The following is a 21,996-nucleotide window of genomic DNA, read 5'->3' as shown; positions in this document are numbered from 1 at the left end:
AATTGGAATATTAGTTTGATGTTCTACTTGTTGAAAGGAATAATTACGATCTTAATACTCTAAAAATATTCCCTTTTATATTTATTGGTCAATGAGTGTAAGTAACTTAACCTATAATAAAGATAATGTTGACTGAGAAAATAATTAGTACTTTCTTAAGAATTAACCTTAATTTCCCTATTAAAATAATAACCCCCAAGGTACCAATTATGCTCTAATAACTTGAAGGATAGAGAATATAAATTAATTATTTCGATTGCTTAAAATATAAAGTTATTTCAACTATTTGATTTGTCTTAATTACAACTTCAAAAAAAATTAAAAAAATAGAAAAGATAATTAATATCCTAATAAAATTTAATTATATCTATTTAACACATTAATTAATTAATTAATTAATTAATTTTACTTATTAATTTTAAAATTTAATACATTAATATTAAGCAATTTTAAATAAAATTTAAATAAAATTTAAATTTAACTGGTCCTATAAAAATATATAGAGATGAATATGAATATGTTTGTAAAAATACAAGAAGATGGATATACTTCCAAAATATACAAAGATGAATATATTTCCAAAATACAAAGAAATGATTTATTTCCAAAATACAGAGAGATGATTTATTTCCAAAATACACAGAGATGAATTCATTTTCCAAAATATATTTCCAAAACACATAGAGATGAATTTATTTACAAAATACACAAAGATGAATTCATTTTCCAAAATATATTTCCAAAACACATAGAGATGAATTTATTTCCAAAATACACAAAGATGAATTTATTTTCCAAAATACATAGAGATGATTTTGTTTTCCAAAATATATTTTCACTCTTAAAAAATCTGATTTTTTGAGAAAAAAAAAATAGCAAGGAGGAGGATTTCTAAAATAAAAATCAAATGACAATATTTATATTTTGAAAGAATAAAAATATACAGAGATTACACAGAGATGAGTTTATTTCCAAAATACACATAAGTGAGTTATTTTGCTAAATATATTTTCACTCTTAAAAATCTGATTTTTTGAAAAAAAGAAAACAGTGAGGATTTCTAAAAATAAAAATAAAATCAAATGACAATATTTATATTTTGAAAGAAAAAAAATATACAAAGATGAATATATTTCCAGATTACATAGAGATGAGTTTATTTCCAAAATACACACAAATAAATTTATTTTACAGAATGTATTTCCACCCTTAAAAATCTAATTTTTTTGGAAAAAAAAACAGTGAAGAGGATTTCTAAAATAAAAATATAAATAAAATCAAATGATAATATTTATATTTTGAAAGGAATCTATTAACAATTTTATTTCCTACATGCAATCAAAAAACTGAATAGAATTAAAGAAAAAGATTTCTTTGGATGCAAAGGAAAATTTACTATGTGAATTTGGAATTAATCTACCAAGCAAATCTGGAAGAGACAAAACAAGATTTCTTTTGAAAATATAAAATTTCATATATGCAAAAATCTGAAAAAAAAAGAAGAGGAGATTTCTTTTGAGGGAAAAAAAAAAGCAAGAGAACTAGCAAGAGGGAAACCTGGATTCGAAAGAAGGATCTTGATGCTGAATCTTCACGTATCCCAACTAACCTTATTTGATCCATGCCTTGCAGCCTAGTGGAGATCTTCCACAAGCTTCCTAAAATCCTGCAATATCTCTACGAATTTCTCCTACCACTAATATGATATTGAAACTAAAAAAAAATTCCAAGATTATTCTATTACAAGAAAAAAAAACATATTCCCCCTTTTGTTTTTCAAAATTTTAGCATACATTATATAGAAAAGGTGCACCATTTCCACTATCGAAAGAATTAATTGAAATTAAAGATTCTTTTCCAAAATTGTCTTCATGCAAAATTGATTGATAGGATAGTGGGGGTTACATGTGTATACACCTAAAAATGGTCTGAAGATAGTTAATTAAATACGCAGTTATTTGATTAATTCCCCTTCCCAATTAATTGAATTCACAAGAAATTTAATTAATTTCTCTATTCATCTACTAGTAAATAAATCTAAATGATTTATTTATATAGTTCATCTCACATCTCCCTTTGATTAATTAATTCTAAATTAATTAACGTCTTCCCATACTAATCAATTCTTCTAATCCCTAATTAAGATTAACAAACTCAAGTTTGTTGAGATTAATTACCATTTTCCAATTATTTGAATTTCTAAATTCAAATGAGCACATGGCTCCTAACTTTAACCACCCAACCTAACCATCCCCTAACTTAACCCATTCAATCTAATCTTAGGTCTAACTAAACCTATCTTATCTTGCACATTCTAACCTCCTTATCCTAACCTCTCATGGTGTGGATATTCTCTCCTTGAGACACATGGCACTTTTGCCACATGTCTCCTCCCTTGGACACTTGCCCTCTCGTGAGAAAGGCTCCTGGACACTTGTCACCATAAAGATGACAAGTGTCCCTTCCTCCAACTTCTTCTCCAACTTCCTCCATCTTGGCCCTTGATATCTTCAGATCAAATCTAGACCGTCGATTTCTGCCACCTCAGCTTTGGCCTTGAAAATCCTATAAATACCCTTCATTTTGGAGCAATAAGGATCCCATCTCATATCAATTTAGGCATTGTTACTATAGGCATTTGCATTTCACTTATCTAGTAATTAGCTTTGAATTTATCATAGCATGTTCATCTAGGTTCTTAAATCATGCATTTCATATCATCTCCATAGTTAATCATGATCAATTAGCTACTCAACTCTTGAGTTGTCACTTTGGAGGTCATTGCTCCACTAAGAGCCCATCAATCCAACACCTTCAAGGTCCTCAAGAATAGAGGAAAATGGGACATTTCAAGGAAGGCTTATGATTTGCATCTTTGATTTAGTTTTCAATTAAGCTTTCAATTATGTTTTTATTATCTCATTATATGTGTATGCCTCTTATACTAACAACATTTTTAGCATCACAACATGCATATTAAATTTGAATTTGAAATTCTTTCATGCAAGATTTATTCCTTACAACTTGTCATAGTGGCAGTTTCATTTGACCATGCATTTAAAATCTAAATTCAAAATTTGCTTCTAGAATCTTCTCATTTTCTCCTACGACATGTGCTTGATTAATATGTTTAGTAAATAAATTTATGTCCTTATGAGTGAGTCACCACTTATTAATTTTTCTTTTAAAATAATTCCACCCTTATTCAGTTTCCATCAAGAAATATAAATTTCCAAATAGATTTACGACTTCAAGAGTGTGTCACCACTATTTAATTATTATTTTTATTTAAAATAGCTTCACCCCCATTCTATTTATCATTTACTAACATTAATCATGAAATTCAAAACAATAATAATAAGCAGTAGTGATAACAACAACAACAACAACAACAACAACAACAACAACAACAACAATAATAATAATAATAACAAGTCATATCAAGGTCCAAAAAGAGGGTTATGACAAATTTCATTTGTATTTGTTTGTCTCTTTGAAATTATTTATATGCATGAAAAAAAAATTGACTCTAACTTACAAGAAAGTTGTAATTATTGTGTTGAATTTTATAATGGTAGCATAAATTGAATGTTCCTAAAATTTATTTTGTTTTGGAACTGCCAAAATAATCTATTGTTTTTTTTAATATTCATAAATAATTTATAATTTAAAAATTAAAAATATACTGATAAATAAATAGATGAATAAAATTAATAAGGGTTTGTGATTTAAGAAAAATTCAAAATATAAATATTTAACATTTAATTTACAATAATCTACTTATAAATAAATTTTGATTACTAAATTATTATTCTTATTTAAATTAAAATTTAAATAAATCTTTTTTTAACTCTAAAATTTTGTTTCAACTTTTAAATTTTTTAAGAAACTCTTTATATTTTTAATAAGTTTTTTAGAAACTTTTAAATCTTTACTATGAAATTTTTCAATATTCTAATTGATAAAGAAAAAATTTGTCATTTGAATATGCATAGCACTTTGCACGATTCGTTAAAACATACGAATATAGATAAAAATAGAAATATGTTATGACCTATCAAAAAATTTGACAATCATTTGAATTAAATTATGTAGTATGTAAGGTGTACATACTCCACCACTAGACCAACTCAAGTTGTACACTATTTTTTATTGTTTTTCTCACCTATTATTTTTAAATAAATAATTACAATAACTCTACAAAATTTAGACTAATAAATTATTATTATTATTATTTAAATTTAAATTTAAATAACTTAATTTTTTTAGGAACAAACTATTAATTTATTTAAAGAAAATCTGAAATTTTGTTTCAAACTTTTAAATTTTTTAAGAAACTCTTTATATTTTTAATACCTTTTTTAGAAACTTTTAAATTTTTACTAATAAATTTTTAAGATTCTAATTGATAAAGGAAAAAATTGTTTTTATGATCATAGATCTCAAATATACCTTTCTTTTGTGCATTTTCTCTCAAATTTTCATAGGTTAGATGGTTTTCTTGTACCTAAATTTCATTTCTATAAAACTGGTCTTTCTTGTATCTAACTTTCATTTCTATAAAATTATTTATATGGATGAAAAAAAATTTGGTTCTAACTTACAAGAAACTTGTAATTATTGTGTTGAATTTTATTATGGTAGCATAAATTGAATTTTCCTAAAATTTATTTTTATAAAATTATTTTGGAATTGCCAAAAAAATCTATTATTTTTTTTAATATTGATAAAATGTTTACAATTTAAAAATAAAAAATTTACTTATAAATATATAGATGAATAAAATTAGGAAGAGTTTGTGACTTAGAAAAATTAAAAATATAAATATTTAACATTTAATTTATAATGATCTACTTATAAATAAGTTTTGATTACTAAATTATTATTATTATTTAAATTGAAATTTAAATGACTCTAATTTTTTTGAAATAAACTATTATGTCTTTTTTAAGAAACTCTAAATTTTGTATGAAACTTTTTAAAAAATTAAGAAACTCTATATTTTTAATAAGTTTTTTAGAAACTTTTAAATTTTTATTAAGAAATTTGTTAACATTCTAACTGATAAAGAAAAAATTTGTTTTTATGGTCATGGATCTCAAATATGCTTTTATTTTGTGCATTTTCTCTCAAGTTTTTATAGGTTAGAAATTTTTCTTGTATCTAACTTTCATTTGTATAAAACTTGTCTTGTTTGGCTCTAACTTACAAGAATGTTGTAATTATTGTGTTGAATTTTATAATGGTAACATAAATCCAATGTTCCTAAAATTATTTTGGAACTTTCAAAATAATCTATTATTTTTTTAATATTTATAAAATACTAACAATTTAAAAATTAAAAATTTAATTTAAAATAAATAGATGATTAAAATTAGGAAGGGTTTGTGATTTAAGAAAAATTCAAAATATAAATCTTTAACATTTAATTAACATTGATCTACTTATAAATAAATATTTGGTTTAATGTATATGGAATTTATTGAAACCTAACCCTAATCATATATCTAATTCTAAATCTAACATTAACCTTAACCCTTATCTAATATTAAATCTAACCCCAATTGAATCTAGACACTAACCATATATAAACCCTAATTTAACATTGATCCTAATTCTAATTCATCTCTAATCCTAATCCTATCTTTAATTTTAATTATAAACCTAACCTTAAATCTAATCTAACACTAACCCAAACACTTACCTTACTAACCTAATATTAACCCTAATAATATTCAAACCATAATCATAATTAAATCTTAATCCTAACCTTATTTTAACCCTTACACTAAGTTAAAGATTTCTCTTAAAACCCTAATTAAATCTCTTATTTCTAATTCTAATTCTAACCTTAACTATAATTGAACTATAACATCAACACTTTTTGAACACTAACTAAATCCTAAGTTAATTGAATCATAACCCTAACTCTAATACTAACTAAACCTTATCCATAACTAAAATCGATTGATAACCTTAATAGAATATTAATCTTAATTTCAATAAATCCTAATTTTATTTTTATTAAACTACAACTCAAGCTGAACACTAACCTTAACCTTAGCCCTAACCCATTAAAACCTCACCCTAATTTAACCATAATCAAAATTTTATCCCTAATTCTTATTCTAACCCTAACTTAAACCCTAGTACAATACTAAATCTAACCCTAATTTAACCATAATACTAAAACTATTTATACTGTGGCTTTCCATTAATCCTAACCCCTATTTAACCCTAACTCTAATTTTAGCTATAGCCCAAACTAAACCCCAACCATAACCCTAATTCATAAATTATCATAAATAAAATATTTTTCCCTTATTGAATCATAATCTAACATTAACCTTAATCTTAATTGAATCCTAACCTTAACCTTAACCTTTATCTAATATTAACCCTAGTGTTATTGAAATTGTGTTCGTAATATAACTTTAATCCTAACCTTAAGTCAAAGATTTATTATATAATTTTAACTGATACCTAATCCTATTTAATTGTAGTCTAACCTAGCCTTAAAGCTAACACTTAGCCTAGTTGTAATGACAATCTATATTCTATTTTTAATCTTAATTAAACTTGAACCTAAACACTAGTGCAACCTTAATGCAAAGTACAACCTTGATACTAAAATTTATTCTATTTTTTAACACTAACCCCAACCCTAACCTAATGATGTAAGAAATTAATTATAACAAGTTTAACAAATGTATTGCTAATCATACCCCTAATTTAATCCTAACTTTAACCTTAACTCTAAATGACCCATCACACCAAATCCAAGCCTAAACTTTACCTTGACCCAAGCTTTCTCCTACAGTATTAATCCTAACCCTAATAAACTATGACCCTAACCCTAATTAAACCCCAACCACACCACAACCACAATCTTTACCTCAAGATTTATTTTGAAACCCTAACACTAACTCAACACAAGCCATAACCTTAATCAAAACCCCTAATTAAACTCTATCTTAACTTAAACCCTAACCCTAACTTATCTCAAACTCTAATCCTAACCCAACACATAAAAGACTTCAAATTCATTTCCCTGGCTTTTTCAGTATTTTAAAATAACATAATTTATCTCATAGATTCTTCTCATATATTATATTACATAAAAAATTATCCATTACATTGTAAATTAATATAATGAAACAAAGTACAAACCATTGTAGCATATTGATATCACAAAATAAAAAATCATAAATCAATAATTAAAAAAAAAAATATTAAGTATTACATATAAAAAATATTTTATTTCTTTTGAGGCCAACTCCACCAAATAGATGTAATAACTAGCATACTTATATTTTGAAAAATATAAGTAAAGTACCTTGAGAGATGTCAAATTTTTTAAAAATTAATATTAAAAAATAATATTAAAGAGTTTCTTGTAATGAGATTGATGTGAAATAGTTTAATAAGTTAACATTGATACTAATGCTAATTCATCCTTAACTATAATCCTATCTTTAATTCCAATTCTAAACCTAACCTCAACCCTAATTTAATAGTGAATCTAACCTTGTTTAAACCCTAATTTAAAATTAATCCTAACCATAATTAATCTCTAACCTTCACCCTATGTAAACCCTAACCATTATTTAACCCTAGCTCAAATATTTTCTTATAACCATAATTTTACGGTAACCCTAATTGAACCCTAGCTCTAACTTTTATTTAACCCTAATCAAACACTAACTAACTCTAACCTTACTAATATAATATCAACCCTAATAACATTCAGACCATAATCATAATTAAGCTCTAACCCTAACTTGAATATTTCTCTTAAAACCCTATTTAAAGCCTAACCCTAATTGAAATTTTTATCTCTAATTTTAATTCTAATCTTAGTCCTAATTGAACTAGAGAATTAATTTATAGGAAATGGGTCAATGATTTGGGACACCTTGAAGAGAGGAGCTCATCTAGTCAAGAAGGGTCTCTTTTGGATTTGTAACAGAGGATCTGAAGCTTTGTTCTAGAAGGACTCCTGGGATGGATATCCTCATATTTTGTCTCAATTTCCTCATCTACAATCTCTTGGTGATATCTTTATGGTGGCAGGCTAGAGTAAAGATGAGAACTTTAAAGTGATTTCACAGGTGGGTTGTGGTGAGGTAGCTCAATGGAAGGAACCTCGGGAATGGCCTCCTAGGGGTTTTGTGGAACAGAGGGAAGCCCTGGATGAAATTCAAGATGCGAGATTATGTAATTTACTTAGAGGTGTTGAAACCCTTTCTTGGGGCCCTAATCCGAAGGGTAAGCTTTCTGTGACTTCTAGCTTTCAAGAGTTGGAATGTATGTCCTTTACCAAGGTGGATGTTCCCTGGTGGAAACAACTTAGAATAGGCTAGCTTGGACCAAGTGTAACTTTTTCTTGTGGCTTTTGGTACAGAATAGGTGTCTTACCTAGGTAAATCTTCAAAAGAGGGGCTTTCATGGGCCCTCTACATGTGTTTTATGCCATGAGAGTGAGGAGAACAACTCTCACCTTTTCTTCTAGTGCTCCTTCACCAAAGATATTTGGCATTGGTGGTGGGGGCTTTGGAAACATGCTTGTGTTCATGTGAGAACTCTAGTGGAGCTTTAGAATAGCCTTGGTAGACCTCCTACCAAGACTCCCTTTTTGGATGCAGCTTGGACATTAGTCTAGGTTTTATTATCTGGCAAGTTTAGTTGGAAAGGAACCATAGGATTTTCTAGGATATGATGTAAATGGTGCAATAAGTGTGGCTAGAAGTTTTAAATATGATTCGGGAGACCCTAATGGTGAAATGTGGCCTTTCAGGAGATGTTGATCCTAATGACATGCAGGTGGTTCAAAGTTTGAATATTTTAGGGTTGGCCTTCATGATGCCTTATGTAAGAAACTTCAGGTTAGGAGCAAAAATATTGAAAGGAGGGCTTATCGGGAAGGTAAGTGGACCTCTCCTCCTTTCAGATATCTTAAGATTAATATTGAGAGATCTTCTAGAGGTAATCCTAGGTATGCTGGGGTTGGTGGAATTGGTAGAGATAGTTTAGGTAATGTTGCTTTCTCTTTTATGTCTATAAGGGTTTCCAAACTAATAATTATATGGAGGCCCTTGCTGTTTTGATGGCCCTTAAGAGAGTTTTTTCTCTTGGGTGGAGTAAGATTATCTATGAGTTTGATTCCCAAGTTGTGGTTGATATGTTAAATTTTCAATGGATGGAGGATGTTGAGTGGCATTTGGCTGTGGTGGGTAGATAGATCCTTTCTTTGAGTGTTGCCTTGGAAATGGTTTCTTTTTGTTGTGTGCCCCATGAGTGGAATAGAGTTGTTGATTGTTTGGAAAAGTGGGCCTCAAATCACTTGGATGGGTGGAGATTTAAGGACTGAGCTCATCTACCCTTGGAGTATGTTCATGTTGTTGAGGGTTTTGTCAAGGAGGATTTAGCAATTTAGTTGTTGTTTGGTTGGGGGCTTATGTTGAGTCATTTGCTTCTTATTGCTAGGTTGTGGCCCTGTTTGGTGTATTGCTCAATTTGATTCAATAAATTTTTACCCCTCTTTTTTCAAAAAAAAAACTAGAGAATTAACTTTATTTGAACCTTAACTAAATCCTAATTTAATTTAATTATAGCCTAACTCTAACACTAATTAAACCCTAACCATGATTAAACTCTATCAATAACATTAAGTGTTCAAAGGTTAATCTTAAATTAAATGAACCTTGACTTCAGCACTTATTAAGCTACAACTCAAGTTGAACAATAACCTTAATCTTAGCCATAACCCTTATTGAAACATTACCCCAATTTAACCATAATCCCAATCCTATCTATAATTCTAATTTTAACCCTAGCCTGGCATTGAATCTAACCCTAATCAGACCCTAATGCTAACCTTATTTAAACCCTAGCCTAACATTAATCCTAAACCCAATTCAACCCTAACCCTAGTTTTAGATATATCCTATAGTAAATTCTAACCATAACCCTGATTCAATCTCGATTGTAATTAGAATATTTTCTCTTTATTGAACCCTAATCTAACATTAACCTTAATATATTCCTAATTAAATCCTAATCTTAACCTTAACTCTAATCTAATATTAACCCTAATTCTATTTAAACTTTATTCATAAAATAACCTTAACCCTAATCATAATTTAACCCTAGCCCTAACCTAACCTTAACCTTAACACTAACCCTAATTCTAATGACAACCTTTATTCTAATTTTAATATGAATTAACCTTGAACGTAAACCCTATTTTAACCTTAATGATAATTGTAAATTTGATCCCAAACTTTATTCTATATAATTAACACTAACCCTAACCTAATGATTTTTTTATATTAATTAATTATTTTTAATAAAGTTATTAAAAGTAGCCATCAAACATAACATTAAAAATTAAATTTTAATTTTTTTTTTTAAGAATATCTAAACATAAATATAATATCTTTATGCATATTTCAATCAAGTTAGATAGAATAATTTTTTGAATTCAAAAAAATTACTTAATAATATTTTTTTAAAATAATTTCTATTAATTGAATAGTATTATGAATAACTACCTAATGTGTACTCAATGATTTTTTATTTTTTTTAAGATTTTTTTTTTTCTTTATACAAGTTATTAAAAATAATCATCAAACATAAAATTTAAACTTAAATTAGAGATATAATTTTTCAAAATATCTAATAGTAAAGATAATATTTTTATGCATTCCCCTTTATCACTCAGCTTATACAAAGTTTGGTTGACATTTTCTTCCAGAGTGTACTATTAAACGGCCACCACAATCACAAAAACATTATCCTACAACAATTTGAAAAATATAATAATGAATGCATGAAGCTTCCATAGTCCATAATGATTTCCTTTTTGTTCTTTTGGATTCGACCATGTAAATTTTTGCATTGCCAACATTTCAGGTCAAATTCCATGATCCATCATCAAGGCAAAAGAGCCAAATTTTACATGGTCCAAAATGTTGGCATTGCAAAAATTTACATGGTCAAATCCAAAAGAAGAAAAAGAAAATATAATACTCTTAAAAAACAATAATAGTTTCCAAATAAGCTACATTCTTATTTAAATATTTAAGATTAAAAACAAACCTATTGTCACAAAGATATAAATATGATTAAAATAAATTAGACAACTATAATCAAATATTAAATAAATTATTGAATTTTATTGCCATTTATTTATATTTTATAATTTAGTTTTTGCATTCTTAAAAATAAATATAACTTCGGATTTGGGTTCTCCCAACCCATCACACAAAGTGGTATCAAAAATAAATCACAAATTATGCAACGTATGCTTTCACTTCTAGTTAAAAGTGATATTAATAAAAAGAACTTCCACTTATGGTTAAAAGTAATATTAATAAGGAAAACTTGCAATTTTCATAGAATAACTTCCTCACTATTTAAAAGGTTTATATATATATATAGATATACTCGTTATGTAATGCTTGTCCCTATACAATTTTATTACCTATATTTTAAAAAATAATAGAAAAATTTATTAAAATTTATATATATATTTAAAACTTTATCATTAAAAAATTAAAAAAGTTATTTAAATAGACATTTATTTTTTAAATATAAATAATTTTTAAAAAAGCCTATAAATCTATCATTCCTATAAATTTGATTCTATAACACTTTCTTTTTCATCCAATAAATAATTTGTAGTTTAAAATATAAACCTCTACTTTAAAAAATAATTAATTTTGATTCGTGCAAAATATCAATTAATTAGGTTTAAGTGAATGCAATAGAAAGTCTAATAATAAAATAAGATTATTTTTTTATTAAATATTTACATTAATTAATTTTATGCAATTAAAAAATATTTTTGAGATATAGAAACATAATATATATTTATTTAAATTATTTTGAATATTTGAAAATATTTAATTTTATTTATAATATTTAATATAATTTAACATATAATTAATAATCAATTAAATATATACATATAAATAATATTGTTTATTTAATATTGTAATTTTTATATTTATATATTTATATATTTATATATTTATATATTTATATATTTATATATTTATATAAAAAAATCGTTTGCACTACCATGACCAATAATCTTGATTCTTATTTTAGAAATAATAGATTTAATGGATAAAAATAATTCAAATTTCTACCACGTAGTAAAATAGATAATATTATTTATTTGATTGAATAAATTGAATTAAAAAAATATTGACGGAATAAAAGTATGTTTCTAATTTATTGTAAAAAAAATTAATATAATCTTACTTTTAAAAAAAATATAATTTGTAAAAACTAAAAATCATTTATATTTTATCATATAAAAATAATTTAAATTAATATTAAGTTAAAATTTAAACTAATATTTAAAGTTTCTTAAATTTGGTAATGTTTTATTTTTAATTCTTATTTCAAAAATAATATATTTACTATTAAAAATTAATTCAAAATTCTAGTACCTATTGAGATAGATATAATTATTTATTTGATTGAATAAGAAAAAAAAATATTTAAACTATTTAAAATTGTGAAAAGATAAAAATCATTTTTTTAATCATGTAAGAATACTTTAAATCAATATTAAATTAAAAAATGTGTTTATAAATTGATATTAAACATTTTTAAAGTGGGGATCATTTACATGTTTTTAAAATTAGATTGTCTTATTTCATCAAATTACATTTTTTAAAGATTTATTAAATTTATTTATAGAGAAATAAAAAAATTTTGAATTTCATATTGATGAAAAAATATAAAGACATTCAATCAATAAGACAAGAATGTTGGATAATTATTCTAGTCATTAAAAACTAAAACAAGTTTTAAAAAAATATTAATATTTTTCTTATAAGTTTATTGATATAGCCAAAAATATTAATAAAGTTAATATTAATATTAACTTTGTTAATATTTTATGTGTTGTTGCATTCCTTATTTATATATTGTATTTTCTATTTTCAATTTAAAAAAAAAAAATTAGACAAATCGTACTCATTAAAATTAAAATAAACATAAAAATATTTTTATTTAAAAATTAGTTTGGAGTCAAATTATATGAAGATTCTTCTATTGATAAGAAGTTTGGCACTCTTCTATTTTGCAAAATAATATTAAAAATTATTTTAGAATTCATTTGAATAAACACGGATTAATTTATTTAAAAATTTATTTTTTTGAATGAATGCCTACATATAAGTGATCCATAATGTAGCGATCTACCAACAACCCCAAGGAAAAACACTAACCTAAGCCACTAAAAGTGGACTATTTTTTTTTATTCACAAAGGTTCACTTATAATTATTAAATACTAATTACATTTAGTTATTTTGATTAAGGAATTAGATGTTATCATATAACAACCACTTGGAACAAGCGGTAACCTTATCATACACTCTAATCCTTTTCCCTAGGGTATATTGATGCCACTACTAGCATAGCCAAAGTTCAATCTATTGTCAGATTGGTTTATGCATAAGTCTTCCAGTAGGCATATGGTAACACTCCTACCATAACACCTACCAAATGCGAGTACAAAGTAAGGTCTAAGTTTACTAATGCACTAAACCATCATTTTCACAAGTGATTTAGATGCATTAAGGTATGTATTACGTGATTCCATGATGAAGGTAGGTTCCAAGTTACATAAGAGGTTCTATCATTATCTTATGTGAGTGTTCACACTACTGCCCTAACTTAAACTATGGATCATTAGGTCCAATTTTAATGTTTAATTTAAGATACATGTTCTAATAAGACTTACTAAGGTTTCCTTGTTAATAATTCATTCATTTAGGAGGTCTAGATTAAATCCAAGTGTTATAGTATATCATTTTCCTTAGGATTTTAATCCATTTATCTCATGTTTAATGATCATTGTTTACATTGAAAGAATCCCTTAATGATTTTATATATGTGAAAGCTCATATGGAGGATAAGGGGTTTTGGTTGATATAAGTGCCATTGTTGATTTCTAGTTTGAAGTTAATCATTTACTTCTCATAATAAAACCATATAAATGCATGCTTATGACTAACTTTAATTTGCAATAACCATACAAGGTAATACTTTTAATCAATTACAACTTGCTGATTTGATAACATAAAAGAGTGCAATGTAACTAGCATTCAATCCATTGAGATACTATAATCTGCATTATATCCTTCTAAACATCAAGTACAAATCTAGTTTCTCAAACTATTACAAGGCTCTAATATCTTTACATTAATTCATCAATTGCTTAACCTTCAATATGAATTACAATACTAGAATCAAATACAAGATTACATCTCATGTCCTTATACAAAAAGATGATCATAAGGTCAATGTTCTATGTCAAATACATAAATGAATATAGTACAATGCATAATGATGTGAAGCATCCAAGAATAGATGCTCCAAGACTCAAAGAGATGAAATAATAAATCCAAGCCATGAACAAGAAGAATGAACAACTCAACAAAAGGGAAAACCTAATGGTGACAAAGCTCCAACCACTTGACCAAACGTGGAACCAATAAGGTTCCACCCCCGAGCTAGGAGATGTCATTGGGTCCCCCACATATGCTCTAAATCGGGATGACACTTAGCAAGAACTGACACAAACATGAAATGCAATCAACATACTCAATCACACATAAAGAACAAATGCAAGTCAACAAAGACTATCGGAGACCGAATAAACATAACCAATAAATGCAACATATGAGACTCACGTAGGAGGAATATCATCGCATGCCATAAAAAATGAACCAAGGCATCTAGCCTAGGCATGCGAAGCCATCTCAACCCCTGAGAGTTTCAAGGGAGATTTGGCTTACCGTCTCCACAACCTTCTCATGCTTGCTACGTGTATACACTCATGGGCTAATCCATGAGGCATCATAAGATTTCTTATCTTATTAATTTTCCTATCTACCCATTCCCATTAATTCATTTTGTTTCTACTTATTAATTATAGAAAACCCTCATGCATCCAAAAGTTTGGATTCTATGCATCCTTACAAGGAACCTCATGAAATCCAACTCTCATGAATTTTGGCATGCAGGAGAGCCCACTCCCCTACATGGATTCAAATACTCAAGAGGCTCAGTATCAAAACCAAAAATCACGTGCATTCAAGCATAAACATACCTGCTCACAAAAAGCTTACTTGGTGTCAAAAGAATAACATGCCACATAAGAAAGAACGAGCCTCTTCGACAAGATACTAAAACCAATAAAAGATGGACTTCTATAACTAAAATACATATTCAACAGTGTCTCCACACATGTTGTCCCTCTAGCAGTTAATAGGAAACTACCTCGTGGCATGGGTCCTCATGAGGGTGCATAAGAAGACATCATTAAACAACTCAAATCGTGACAAAAATACAATTTAAACTCAAAGCGATCAACAATTTACAGCCAAAAATGGTCTTTGGATAGCAAGATCCATTATGACACTAAGTGCAACATTAAAAGAGAAAGGTAAGCAAAAGTCATACTTCTTCCCTATGTATAACTCGGGTTCCAATTTAAAAATAGTCACATAAATACATACAACTCATCATGTAAGAATTGGAAATAAGAATTGTAAATTATGAGAAAAGACATGTATTATAGTTGATTATGGAAGAAGATAACAGTAATTAAAATGGACTTGAGGAAACTCAAATTTATGTGCAAAACAACATTTATCTATCTATGTCTTAACTTTCCAATTTGGAGTTATTCTGATTTAATCATTCGTTTTAAGTTTCTACATTTTCTTCTTGTTTTCCAAACTCCATTTCATGTTCTTCATTATTTTCCTATATGCTACTAGTTTTCTATTTGTCTTTAAGTCTGTTGTTTTTTGTTTCAAAATATAAAATTGTCATATTTATTACTACTGAAATAATGTTACTCAGTCCACATTATATTGTGGGTTCACATATACAAATAAATATATATTGTTGTTTTAGACTTGTCTGAGTCTTACCATGTAACAGTGGATTTTTTTTTTTTAATCATTATTTAACCATTGGCAAAATGCAATTATCTTTTTTTTTTGGCATATCATATTATTTGGCAATGCTGCTCAAAGTAGCATACAGGGTAATAAAATAATTTACATTTAAGATTTTAAAATAGAAACATTATATAAAAGAAATTTAAATGATACATATATATATATATATATATATATACTCGCTATTAATCCCCAAATATTGGATATAAACAAAGAATTTATGCCCAGAACTTTCAACAAGAGCACAATTACAAATTTTTTTTAATATCATTTAATCTTAATCAAGAATCTGGGCAAGCAAAATACACATCCAAAAGTAATTGATGCTGGAGATGCAGAAAACTCTTCCAAATCCTCTTCCAACTAGCAATGCCCCTCAATCTAGTAGTGAAGAACCAACAAATAAATCCCAATGATGGAATGACTGAAATTCCTTGCTCTAAAATTCTAGGTGAAGAGAGAAATTTTTCCCAAAAAAAAATCCCCTTCAGAATGTGAAGGAAGAATTTTTTATTCTCCCCCGCAAATAGCAAAAAAGCCCTAGCCTCCATTTTCTCCAATCAGATTGGAGAATTCAATATTTTTATATTCCACTCTTCTAAGTGGTCGGGAGAATGAAATTCATTTTCAATTTTATTTTATGCATTTAACCTTTTAACTTTATTGTTTTATTTTTCATGTTATTCTTATTATATTACTATTTGCATGCTCACTATTTAATTTAATCAGTTATTATTATCAATAATATAAATATTATTATTTATTACTTACCCTTGCCATTTTATTTATATTATTTTATTATAATCTTAATTGTGACATTAATATTATTATTATTATTATCGCATTAAACTATTATAAAGGAATTATTTAAATTCCTTTTATTATATTATTATTATTTCATTAATTCTAATAATTGCCAAATCAATACTTTAAATCAACCAAGTAAATGAAATCAAACGCAGAACAGCAAATGCAGAACCAAATACTCGAATCACCAAGCAAATCGCCTAAACATGACATCACAAGGTGAATGGCAGCCACTCCACACTGACGACACTCAAGCAACCATGCAGACCTAGAGGGTATGAGGGGGAACCAGTAACATCTTCAACCATGATCACCATTGGGAGAGGAACGCTCACACCTATCAAGCCAGAAGAGCTCGCGCTTAGTTTCCCGAGCGGAATTGAATTCTTGTACTTGCAACCAAAATAATATACATGTGCATATATATAGATATAAAAATGAAACACTGCAAGAAGATAAGGGTAGGATATCGTAATGACGTAGGGCACTCGCAAAGGAGTGATACGTCATCAATCCTCCCCACAAGCAATCACACACAATCTAGACAATCATACATACAATCATCACATCATGATTAAATCATCTAGGGGTTAGCCTTTCCATTGCATGATAAACAAGATCAGTACATCTATCAAAGTACATAATAACCAAAATACTAACATTATCTATGCATTAAATTACGACATAAGAGCATAAAGAAATTGGTCATCATCATAATAAGCATCTAAATCACATTAATTCAAAATCACTCATAACATAAGCATAAATGTCAGGAATCATGGAATAATATAATATCTATCAGTAATCATCAAATCATGCATTGTCTATCAAAGATCATTAATGAAGCATACATGGAAACTAGAATATCATTCTAGCAACATGTAAATCCAATCAAGTTTTCCATGTCCATCATACGAAAAAAAAGGTTCAATCAAGTCTACCAAGGTGAAAAGGGAAATCTGCTCATAGATGGACACTACTACCTCATCTGAACAATCATCAAATAATGTGAATTCACATAATGCATAGCACTACGCTAAGCAACTAAAACACCTAGCCTCCTAATCATAATCTTAAACGTCCTTCAATGGCCTTAACGAACCTGACACGGGTGTCGCATCAATCCATTGTGAGGAGAGGCATTACAACATCCCCCCCTTGGGTTTGACTTACTCCTTGAAGTCACAGGGGTTAAGATATGACAAGCATTTCTCAGTCCTAACGGTACTTGAGACATACATGATAACAATTTCTACCTCAACATACTTATCAACAACCCATTAGTTCTAACAAATATTGGGTTTCAATAACCATGTATTATTTAGTTACTTCTTAACCGAAGGTGATATTTTGACATCTAAGTTCTTCATTTTTACCTTATTTGTCGAGTGAAAAAGCATTTCACTAGGGGCAGCAAGCAATAATCATTTTATTAGCTACTAAGTATGCACTAAATAATCAAGAGATTACTACAGTAACATCCTCTAGCAACTATTTGTGCACATATAGAAAGATAGATAGGCCCTTTTGCGTAACACTTCCTTCCTAGGCCTCTCCAAAATCGCTAAAGAGTCTATGTTTTGAGTCGAAGCAAGAGGGAAAATTTCTCAAAAGTGCACCTTTTTAGGCTAATTCTAGTCAATTCCACTTTAAGTTGGGTGACCTACTTCTTAAAATTCATAGAATTTTGACACATAGAACACAAAATATCCTCCACCATGCTTCCGCTATGCTACTCTAATTGACCTGTCTATTTAAGGCATTGTAGGTCTATCCAATCCCAAGAATTTATATCCTTGTTACATTCTAGGATTTATCGGTATATTATTTCACTGGCATATTTTTTTATCCATTTACTAAATATCATCACTACTCAACAACTCTATGAATCCAATGTAACTCTTTGCGGTGTTCTCCCTTGCACATACTATCAGAGACCCGAAGGGGACATGATACAAATAGCACTTAACACATAACAGGCTTACAATATAATCACATTTGAAATGGTCACCATATACAAAAGAGAGAAACAAAAAAGGGAAACTCCTTAAATCCAAAATCACGAAAAGAAGAAAAATTACCGGCAAAATACAATCGAAAATGGATGTGGCAAGTGCCACTCAAAAGTAAATTGAAATGGAAAATTGGTGACCAGTTCCAAGTAAGGAAAGTCTCAAATCACATTATTCACAATAACAAAAAATTTAAAACCAAATAAACAATTCATTTAATCCACATCACGAGGTCACTAGTGTTAGTCTCACCAAATGGAGTAACCTCTACATAACACTCAAGGGTACAGGGCCCTTGAATAAGTTTACTAATGCACTAAACCATCATTTTCAGATGTAATTTAGATGCATTAAGGTATGTATTATGTAATTCCATGATGAATGTAGGTTCCAAATTACATAAGAGGTTCTATCATTCTCTTATGTGAGTGTTCACACTGCTGCCCTAACTTAAACTATGGATAGTTAGGTCCAATTTCTTTACATGTGGAAACTCATATGGAGGATAAGGGGTTTTAGTTGGTATAAGTGCCATTGATGATTTCTAGTTTGAAGGTAATCATTTACTTCTCCTAATAAAACCATATAAATGAATGCTTATGACTAATTTTAATTTACAATAACCATACAAGGTAATACTTCTCATCAATTACAACTTGCTGATTTGATAACATAAAAGAGTGCAATGTAACTAGCATTCAATCCATTGAGATACTATAATCTGTATTATATCCTTCTAAACATCAAGTACAAATCTGATTTCTCAAACTATTACAAGGCTCCAATATCTTTACATTAATTCATCAACTACTTAACCTTCAATGTGAATTACAATACTAGAATCAAATACAAGATTACATCTCATGTCCTTATACAAAAAGATGACCATAAGGTCAATGCTCTATGTTAGATACATAAATGAATATAGTACAATGCATAATGATGCGAGGCATCCAAGAATAGTTGCTCCAAGACACCAAGAGATGAAAGAATAACTCCAAGCCATGAAAAAGAAGAATGAACAGCTCAACAAAAGTGAAAACACAATGGCAACAAAGCTCCAACCACCCGACCAAATGTAAGGTTCCATCCCCTGAGCTAGGAGATGTCATTGGTTCCCCCACATATGCTCTAAATCAAGATTACACTCAATGAGAATTGACACAAACATGCAATGCAATAAACATACTCAATCACACATAAAGTACAAATGCAATTCAACAAAGACTACTAGAGACCTGAACAAATATAACCAATAAATGCAACATATGAGACTCATGTAGGAGGAGTGTCATCACATGTCATAACAAATGAACCAAGGCATCTAACCTAGGCATGCAGAGCCATCTCAACCCCTGAGAGTTTCGAGGGAGATTTGGCTTACCATCTCCATGACCTTCTCATGCTTGCTACGTGCATACGCTCATGGGATAAGTCATGAAGCATCATAATATTTAATATCTTATCAATTATCCTATCTACCCATTCCCATTAATTCATTTAGTTTCCACTTATTAATTATAGAAAACCCTTGTTAGTCCAAAAGTCTGGATTCCATGCATCCTTACAAGGAACCTCATGAAATCCAACTCTCGTGACTTTTGGCATGCATGAGAGACCACTCCCCTACATGGACTCAAATACTCAAGAGGCTTAGTATGAAAACCAAAGATCATGTGCATTCAAGCATAAACATACCTACTCACAAAAAGCTTACTTGGTAGTAAAAGAATAACATGACACATAAGAAAGAACAAGCCTCTTGGACAAGATACTAGAACCAATAAAAGATGGAATATTGTAGTTAAAATACATATCCAATAGTGTTTCCACACATGTTATCCCTCCAACAATCAATAGGCAACTACCTCGTGGCATGGGTCCTCATGAGGGTGCATAAGAAGACATCATTAAACAACTCAAATCGTGAAAAACATAATTTAAACTTAAAGAGAACAACAATTTACAACCAAAAAGGGCCTCCAGATAGCAAGATCCATTATGACACTAAGTGTGACATTAAAAGAGAAAGGTAAGAAAAATTCATGCTTCTTCCTTATGTATAACTTGGGTTGGGTAAGTGCACAAAGATGGTGGTAAAAAAGGGGGGTATAAGTGGACACTTTTTTTCTGAAATCAGGTGACCCTGAACTTGGAGGCAAAATTTGAAAGTCATCCACTCAAGATATGAAGATAATCAAAGAACAAATATTGTATAAGTCAAAATCTATCTTCCAAACTACTAAACTTTTTCAAAATTGGATAAGATTAAGGGGGTCAAATCCTTCGCGCATGAAAAACTGACCCTATTTTTTTCTGAAAAACATAACATAGTGTCTGACGTGCGCATCAAAAAAGTCATAGTTAGATTTAGTATAATTTTGACAAATCCTTTGGCAGAAAGATAGTTAAGAGTGAGTACTAGAATATGTGTATTATTTTGTAATTTGTTTTTGAGGTTTTTTTTAATGATTTTTCCAATCGAGCACATCCTGAAACTTCGATACCTGTTCGTGCATGAACCATAAGTTGCAATAAACAAATTGAAAATACAATTTTTTTTTTTAAATTGTAAATAATCAAGTGCACTACAATAATATATAAAGTTTTTTAAATTTGGATACGTATATCAAAAGTTATTCAAAAACGGTGCACCTATGTCTATGAGAACTATGGAGACACTAGTAAAAGAAATTCAATAATAATATGTTATTGTTGTTCAAATTGAAAACAAATTATATGGTTAGAAAGCTTAGAAGATGGGTGAAAATATGGTGGCAATTTTAGAAATACCCACTTTATGAAGTGTAAACCTGATGATGACAAAGTCGATAAACCAAGTTGATAAAATAAAACATGTCAAAAATGAGAGAAATGGAGGGAAATCAAACTTCCAATCCGTAGCTTTGTCATCCAGGCCTATTTCCAAGCCTAAACAGTCAAAAGTGCATACGGGGGTACTTATGGTTTAAAAAGCACGTACGGGGTACGTATAGTGTAAGCAGTGCGTACACACTTGTTTCCCTATAAACAACACATGTGTGCTATCTTTACTATAAACAGTGCATATGCACTATTGTATAATATGATATTCTATGTATCATATGTGTATATACATATAATATATGTAATATATAATATGCGTATAATATGACATTGTATATATAATGCATTTATATACATA

Source organism: Cryptomeria japonica, chromosome 9 (genome assembly GCF_030272615.1).
Source record: "Cryptomeria japonica chromosome 9, Sugi_1.0, whole genome shotgun sequence".
NCBI classification, from domain to species: Eukaryota; Viridiplantae; Streptophyta; class Pinopsida; order Cupressales; family Cupressaceae; genus Cryptomeria; species Cryptomeria japonica.
Note: the sequence above shows the minus strand (reverse complement) of the source record.